The sequence below is a fragment of the Vidua macroura genome, chromosome 6, assembly GCF_024509145.1.
Source record: "Vidua macroura isolate BioBank_ID:100142 chromosome 6, ASM2450914v1, whole genome shotgun sequence".
Classification (NCBI taxonomy): domain Eukaryota; kingdom Metazoa; phylum Chordata; class Aves; order Passeriformes; family Viduidae; genus Vidua; species Vidua macroura.
The window spans coordinates 46,615,011-46,623,486 of NC_071576.1; the positions used below are offsets into that span (position 1 = coordinate 46,615,011).

General features: G+C 38.6%; 1 long non-coding RNA gene across 1 annotated transcript; it reads right to left on the reverse strand.

Annotated features, from left to right (window-relative positions):
- Window positions 1-2,343: 2,343 nt before the first annotated feature.
- Window positions 2,344-8,218, reverse strand: LOC128809175 (uncharacterized). The gene is made up of 5 exons (XR_008437643.1): window positions 7,892-8,218; window positions 7,725-7,812; window positions 7,123-7,186; window positions 4,058-4,130; window positions 2,344-2,507 (listed from the first exon to the last, which is right to left on the reverse strand). It is a non-coding gene; the product is annotated as an uncharacterized LOC128809175 (long non-coding RNA).
- Between the last annotated feature and the right edge of the window lie 258 nt (window positions 8,219-8,476).

Here is an 8,476-nt window from a genome sequence, read left to right on the forward strand (position 1 = left end):
AGCCATAAAATAGTTGCAAAATTATAATATACTTGAACCACTCAGGACATTGGGTGATGTACACAATACATTTGATATGCTCAGAGCTAAACTCTGCAGTGACTGATGTAACTCTTGCCTCTGCAGAAACTTACTCTTGGTGAGTTATCAAAAGAAGCTAAATTCTCTAAAGATTCTACAGAATCTTTAGTAACATCAGGAGGAAAAAACATGACTGCAGCTAGTTTTAGCCTATTTCTTAGAATGTGTACTGCACAGAAGCATTTCTGGTTTGTGAACAGGAGTTGCAACTTAAGAAGGAGGAGATGGGTCCATTGTCATTGCAACTAAGTTGTTTCTTTAATTCTGGGTCATTTTTGCAGGAAAACAGTCCTAGTCCTAGTAGAGCTGGGTTTGTCTCATTACTGCTTTGTTATCATCTCCAGTGACCACACTGAAAGCCTTTGGCATCCCTACCTTTTTGCAGTGCTGGCCCGTGATCTCCCATTGTGTGTTCTGAGCAACAGGCTGCAGGATTTCTCCAGACCCCTTGTAGATCTGCTGCTCCCCAGGTAGCTCTTGCCACTTACAGTGACATTGCATATTTACCAAACCCATACATTTGTTCATCTTTGTTGTGGAACTCAGTGGTATGTGACAAAAAGACTCAGGGCTGGACGTGTATGGGAAGAATAAAGATTCCAGTCCTTTAAAGCTGTTCAAAAGCACTTGCTCAGTCACAAAACATCTAAGTTTTGTCCAGTAGTGTTTTGTCCTGCTTTCAAAAGTGCAGGGATTTTAAATTGTAGCTGCTTCCTTGTAATTAACTAGGCACAAAAGCTGAACCCCTGGAAATTGTACAGTAAACACTACTGCTTACTGGCATATGGGAAAGAACAATGAGGGCTCAGACTCCCATGCTACAACCTAAGAGCAGCACAATATGCTGTATTTTGGGGTGATTGCATTGTAATGGCATGTGATTTAGGGAGAAATAGTTGCTTTTGCCAACACAGAAACAAATTTTGTCCTGCCATTATGTTAGGGCCCCTTTTCACCTCTCCTGTGCAGAGTGTTTGCTGAAGTCTGTCTGGCCAGTTAAGCAGGAGGTTGACTGTGCTGCAGCAGACTTGTGGAAAGCAATTAAATGATTTATTACTTCTATTGAAAATGGGTTTTGGAAAGCAAACATTGTTCAGTGCAATATCACCACTAGTGACACACAGCAGTTTGCTTCTCTAATGTTTTCCTTTAGGACCTCACGAAACATGGGAGAATACCACTGGAGTAACACTTGGTCCCACAGGATATGTAATCCTGAGAAGAAAATGTGACTGTGCTAGGATAAAGGAGGTACAGTCAACTTTTCTGCAGTATGAACACCAAAGAGAGTCTGAATTTGTGACAGTGAATTTCAAACGTGATTCATGAAACAGGCAGTCTTACAAACCTCCACAAATCCCTGCCAGGCACAGAAAAAAAAAATCCAGGTTCTTGATTTAACTTCAGGCTTTGAGATTGTCATATTCATGGTGAAGAAAGAGTCACAGATTCAATAAGGGGACATTCAGCAACATTACAGTAATTATAACAGAGATTACAAAGCTAGTGCTAAAAGTCCAGTGTGGGAGCTGAGTAAGGAACACTAGTTCAGGACATGAACTTTGTTAAGTGCTCAGTCTGGCAAAAGTCCTGGACATGCCACTACCATCATGATTTATGTCAAATCATGTACTGAAAGCAAGAGGACGAAGTTTAATTTGGCTCTTTGGACAGAAATACACCAACGGTCAGGAACATGTTGTTCAAACAGGCAATATGGACTTCAACGTGCACTGAAAGTATCAAGGTGGCCTCTTGACTCATGCCACTAAAACTCATGCATCTGGTTTACGCATGAAATTTAGTATGACTCTCCAAGTGAAAGACAGTTCTGAGATCACCAGATTCCCTTCTGGTATCTAGAAAGAATAATATCAGGTAATCCCTCATAAATTTATTGATCTCTGCCTTAGACCAAATAGGTTTTTTACCTTTGCCATTTCCCAAAAAAAAAATTGTTACAGGGCCTCACACATTTGATGGCTTAAAAATTATGTACTATTTCAAATTACAGACTATAAAGCAAATAGCTCTGTAAAATCTGTTGATTGTTCCACCCTTCTTGTATTGACTTTCTGGATACAGATGATATGTGCATAAAAATATGCAAATGGGCTCTTTACCTTTCATCTGAGAAAGCTGTCAGCATCAGATCTGTTTGGTTCTCTACAAACATTCATTTCTACAGGCACATAATAGAAGGACTATTGTTGTAAGTAGGAATTAGGAGCACTGTAGCACAAAACACATGAAATAACAGGATTGATATACAATCAAATGGATGTTTTACTTATAAATCTAACACTTTACTGTAAACAAAAGAATAACTCTCTCTTCGCACCATTTCTTTATTGTCTCACTAGAGTTCTTCTGACTTCAGTGAATTTTGTTCTGCCTTATATTGGCCTAAGTAAAAGCAGTAACACCTGCAACAAAAACACAGCATTGTTTCAAAGATACTTAAAGGGTAATACAATCAGCAGTGCTTGATGAGTGATACTTTCTCACTATCTGTATACATTATGCTAAAACTGATGTAAAGTTATTATGCTCAATAACTGATGATGGAAATGTATTGACAGAATATCATAGCAATGTGAGGGCAATAGGTTGGTGCAAGCAGAAAGGGGGAAATGGTTATCAAAATACATTTAGGAAATCATAAATTCTATATACAGAAATAAAAGATGATTTAAGAACAGTAAGCATACCCATAATGACTATAAACAAAATTCTTAGATGCTAAATAGTCTGATATTTAATGAAATGGAAGAATGGAAGACCATCATGTTATCTTCAGAACCGGCTTAAAAAAGAATTTTCCCTATGTTTCCCTTAAATCCAAAAATAATTTCCAGTAAATCAAGAAAATATTAACCTAGGATTGACATGTGGTCAAACTGTGGTGCTTTTTTCTTAAAATGCAATCTTTGTGGATGCAGTTTAGTCTAATACTTTATCAAAATATGAGAAAGCATTTCAATGCTTTTAGGTGCAACATAGACTTTTGACTTTTAATTTGTTTTGTTAGTAGCTTCGTTGTATTAATTCTCATCTTTAGATATTGTAAAGGAAAGATTAAGACCTACCAGAGTGAATGAACTGGCACTTTATAAAGTTTCATTTCTGGAATGCCTACTATACTCCTGGTATTCTTCAAAAGCCAGAGCCCAAAAATATTTTTAATATAGCAGCATAGCAATCTAAATTAAGACCTTTGAAAAAATCACTTTGGGAGTTTTTACACCTTGCCAATTTGTCGTATTTAAAAATACTGCAAAATTTCAGACCAAGGTTATTTTCTGACATAGTATTATAAACCTATGCTCAAAGAAAATCAGGATTTATGTAAAAAAGATGCTTTGCTCAGTGTTTGTAGTGAACCCTGTAGTAACACCATCATTGAAGGGAAAAGACAGACTTGCAAAAGGGTTTCTGTTCCAGTGATGTAATTACGCACAAAAATTTATAACAGCAGAAATTACTATAATTTGCAGTTATTTTGTTAATATTTTGTGGCACAAAAGCCAAGGCTATGGTATAGGTATAGATTGAGACCAGCTGCAAGTTAAGCAACTAGAAAGTCAGTCAGTGTGCCCTGGCAGGTTAGAGCCACAGGCCCAGAGAACAAGCAGGAGGGTTTTTTTGGTAGTGGAGAAGGTACTGGAGTAGCTTTCTCTGCCAAAAAGGGGCGCAGAACACTGCCATGTTCTGCACTTGTCTTTGCATTTCTTAAACAAAAACAAAAACAAACCCAGCTAACCAAACAAAAACCCCAAAGAAACTATTAGAGATTTTCAGTTTGGTGAAAGCAACTCTGTTGCATGTTCTGATAAAGAATGCATCTCTGGAGAGAACAACATAGAATCTTACATTCATAGAGTGGTTTGGGTTGGAAGGGACCTTCAGAGATAATCTAGTCTAAATTGCCTGTAGGGGCATCTTTCACTACAGGTTGGTCAAAGTGCTATCTCACCTGACTTTGAACACTGCCAGTGATGGGGCATCTACAACCTCCTCAGGTAACTTGTTTCAGTGTCTCACCACTACTATTAAAAAAAAAAATTTTTCTTTATCTACAGTTTAAACCTAACCTCTTTCAATTTAAAACTGTTGTGCCTTGTCATGTCACTATAGTCCACGGTAAAAAGTCTTGCTATACCTTTCATATAAGCCTCCTTTATATATTGAAAGGTTGCTGTAAGGTCTCCGTGGAGCCTTCTCTTCTCCAGGCTGAACAAACTCACCTGTCAGCCTCTCTTCATAGGAGAGGTACTCCAGCTCTCTGGAACTAACAGGTCTGTGTCTTTCTTGTGCTGGGGACTCCAGGGCAGGATGCAGCACTCCAGGTGGGGTCTCACCAGAGTGGATGGAGTAGTACTCCCTCAGCCTGCTGTCACACCTCTTTTGATGCAGCCCAGGATGCAGTTGGGTGTCTGGGCTGCAAGGGCCCATTGCCAGCTCATTTCCAAGTTTACATCCCCCAGTATCCTTCAGTCCTTTTCTGCAGGGATAACTCACCATTAATTAACCACACGGATGGCACAGATACCAGGAATTGCCCAGTACTAGTTGCAGAACTAGTTGAAGTAATCCCTCTTTAGGATGATGGCTCCTTTCCTGAGAGATTTATCTGGGGGAAGGTTTGGGAAGGCAAATGCATACAGAGGGGGTATGAAATACAGGAGCTGAGCCTGCAGCAGGAGAGTAGACTGGGAGAGAAGAAGCAGGGGCTCCCTACAGCTGAGGGCAGACCTAAAGCCAGATTTGAGAGATGAAGGACAGAAGGAGGCTTCCCAGGGATCCTGAAGACAGCTGACAAATCAGAGGTGCTGGCAGGGGCTGGACTGGGGGAAAGCTCCTACTCTTCATGAACAGAGCTCACAGGAGACCTGTTTAATCAAACTTTTTAAAACAGATTCACCTCAGAGCTCTGCACTCCCTCTCAGGGTCATCCCGCTGCAGATTATTATTCTGTGTTCTAGTAAATCCAGTTGGAAGATTTCTGGGGGGGATTTTTTTTTTTTTTTTTTTTTTTTTTTTTTTTTTTTTTTTTTTTTGGTAAGGGAGAGCCCTTTTTACTTTAAAAGCATTCCACTTCAGTGAACTGGCTGCCTAGGGATCCTGTCACACCATGTTTCTGTCACATCATAATACCATTTTCAATGTCTTCTTGCACCAAATGATAGGTTGGGATTTTCAGTGAAAGCAAAGGCTTTTCTCACTTTTAGGTTCTGCTGGTGTTAAGCATATATTCCACTCTAAAGGACAGTGCTGACCCATCTCAGGGCTTGAGCTGTACTGCAGTCTGGATATATAACTAATTTCGTTTTCTTTCAAAGAAAGCTGTGCAGATGACGCAGGACCTGCTAGTCCAGACAGATTTCATTAGCAACAAAGATAACATGTTTCAATGTTTGCTCCCTTGTTTTGACTGCAGGAACAAGGAGAAACAGTTCTTAAATACTAATAATCCCTTGCATGCATTATTAACAGCCTATTTTGTTCAAATAGCCAAGCCTGCAGTGTTTTACAAGCTCCATGTACAGAGTAATTCCTCTTTGCTGATGATAATGAAAAACTTTTTTATTATTTTGTTGGAAGACTTTCTTAGGTAAGGCAGCCCACCTTAAGAGGAAAATAAAAACAAAAAATGTAGTTCAGTTTTAAAGCTGTAGTAAAAAGCTGTGCTTAGAAAAAAAAATCCTGAATTATCACATATTTATAAAATAGAAAGTAGAAGAGAATCAGGCCCAAAGCTATTAGAAACTAGGGAATTCAAAGTGATAAAGAAGCATTGAAATGGAAGTGTATATGGAATCCCACAGTATCTACAAGCAAGGATGATGTTACACAATGCTGTAGAACTGTTCATCAGATAAAATAACAACTCATTTTAATAGAACAGACAATTTTGTTATCAGAAGTGCTATGCCATCCCACAATATGCCCAGAGTGCAAAGAAGCTCCTTTCACTGAGTCATATTCTGCAGTGAAAAATCAACATCAAAAGCAAGCAGCTTAATTCATTAGCCATTAATAAAAACATGTCAGGAAAGTTGAACACACTTGAGAGCATTGCACTGAAAGCAAAATATGAGACTGCTGGGAAACATTTGTTTGCTTTTTTCAACTTGATTGGGGTTTAGTTTTCAGATTTTTTTCAAGTCATCGAACTTGAGGGAAAGGTGAATTAAGAGGCATAGTTTCTCCATCTGGTAGAAACCTTTGCATTGAATAATTATTCCATTAAGAAAGTGTAGATGTAGGATGACAATGTCTTTGAAACTGATTTTCCTTCTATAATGGCTATAATAGTCATTATTATGTTTTACTGTGAACAGCACAACATAGGACACAAAAATGTCACCCAGTCAACTACTTGCTCCTGGAAAGGCACAGGCATCTCCAGGAGGATGTCCAGTCACCAATTTATTTGGTGATGGAGAAGAACAAACATCCACAGGAGCTACGGGAGCTATTCTGGTTCTCAGTGAACAGACACCAGACAACAACTTCCCCATACAGACCAGCACTGCAAGCTATAAAAATTCTTCAAAGGATTTTCCAAACTACCTATTTAGGAATAGTGTGGTGAATGATAGCACTTCCTAAAAATTTTCCTGGAGCAACAGTGAACAAAGATGGATTTATAGCATATATCACATACCCAGGAAATCTATTCCATGCCTAACCTGAAGTCTGAAAAAACAGAAAACATCATCAAGAGGAAAGTTCAAGTAGGCATGCTACAACTAAATTGGGGTATTTGGGGACGTTAAGTTTTGTGCACTGGTCCTTGAGAGAAATAGCCCTTGTGGAAAGGCTAATTTCAGGCCATAAAGTAGCAGCTGGTATGGCTACAGTGCACTTTAGTAGCCTTTTGTTTATAGAACAATGTGCACTGCAGGTCAGATTAAACTCTGGTTTTAAGCCAGGTTTTTATGGCATTACAGGAAATACATCAGTCAATATAGAATAATGTCGAGATACGTGAAGAAGTGAAGTCAAGATGCTGTAAAGGAGTGGCAATGGACTTACCTCAAGATTCTCTTTGAATAGCAGTTTAGGGAGATATGGCAACATGAAACAAACCATTTCAGAGCTGGAACACAAAACAGTTTATGCACTTCAGAGACCTTCATACATTGAAGCTGAATATAACTTATAAATAAAACACACAGGAATGGCACTAACTTCACTGCTAATTTAGCCCATTTTTAAGCTCCCTTTGATTTGCTGGAATCATGCTAAGGGACATTAATGTAGGTTAAAATACGACTTATTCAGTGTCAGGGTTGAGAATGAGATCAGTTTCTAAGGACTACATTTAAATCACAAAAATAACAGTGAAGGGAAAATTCAGAAGATGACTATAAATGTTAAAAGCAAGTCAGATTAAGCCCTTATAAATAATCTATTATAAGCTATGAAACTGTTCTAAGCATTAGTCTTAGTAAAAATCAGGGCGAAAGAGTTTTTCGCTGAAAGTGCTGCTGGTTGAGATGTTCAAAATAGGATATAGGGTTGGCAGAATTTGTGGCAAATATCTGGTGCTTCCTGTCACAAATATGTAATATTGGCATTTGGGATCAAATCCTTACATTGCTTAAAGGATTTAGATGAGATAGGGCTATACTTACCTCATACTAGGAAGTCAAAAGAAGGAGAGGTAGGAATATTTCCAGAGGAGGGCTGGGCTGAGGTAAGATGCATAGCAATTTTCAGTAACTAAACAGAAAGAGTACAGTGCTTCAAGTTCTGATTTTTACAGACTTTTTTTAGCTAAATGGGATGAACCATTGCCTACCTATTCAGTCTTTCTTGCTTTCTGGACTGGATGCTCTGGAGAATCTGTAGTTAAATAATTTTATTTCCAACAAGAAGGATAGTTTAAAAACAGGCCTTTGGAGAAATATCTGTGACCGGAAGTGTCAATCCACAGTTACAGGAAACCACTGGACAGATTGCATTTGAATTTTAAAAAATAATTAAAGCCAGGGAGTATCAATTAAACTGCTTTACAGACTACTGATGGAAATTGGACCTTCACCTTCTTTAGAGAAAAGTAAAGGGCTTTAAGAAATGACAACGTTTCTGTGGCTTCATGATCAAACTGTGGCTTACTCCTGACAGAAGGCCAATTACCCAGGCAGGCCTCCAATGAGGCTGCTTTCCTGAGAGAGGAGAGGCATTTCGATTGTCAGAGGTTTAAATGGCTGTGAGAATGGCCTTGTACAAGGTAAACTGAGACTCTATTGTTGCCCTAAAGATACTGAATAATCAGATCCTTTGAAGTGTAAAAACAAGAAAGATTTTCACAACTGATACCTTTGTCTTGGTGTCTCTGGAAAACTGTCACAGTTTTTCTCCAAAAGGATGTTTTGGATGCCAG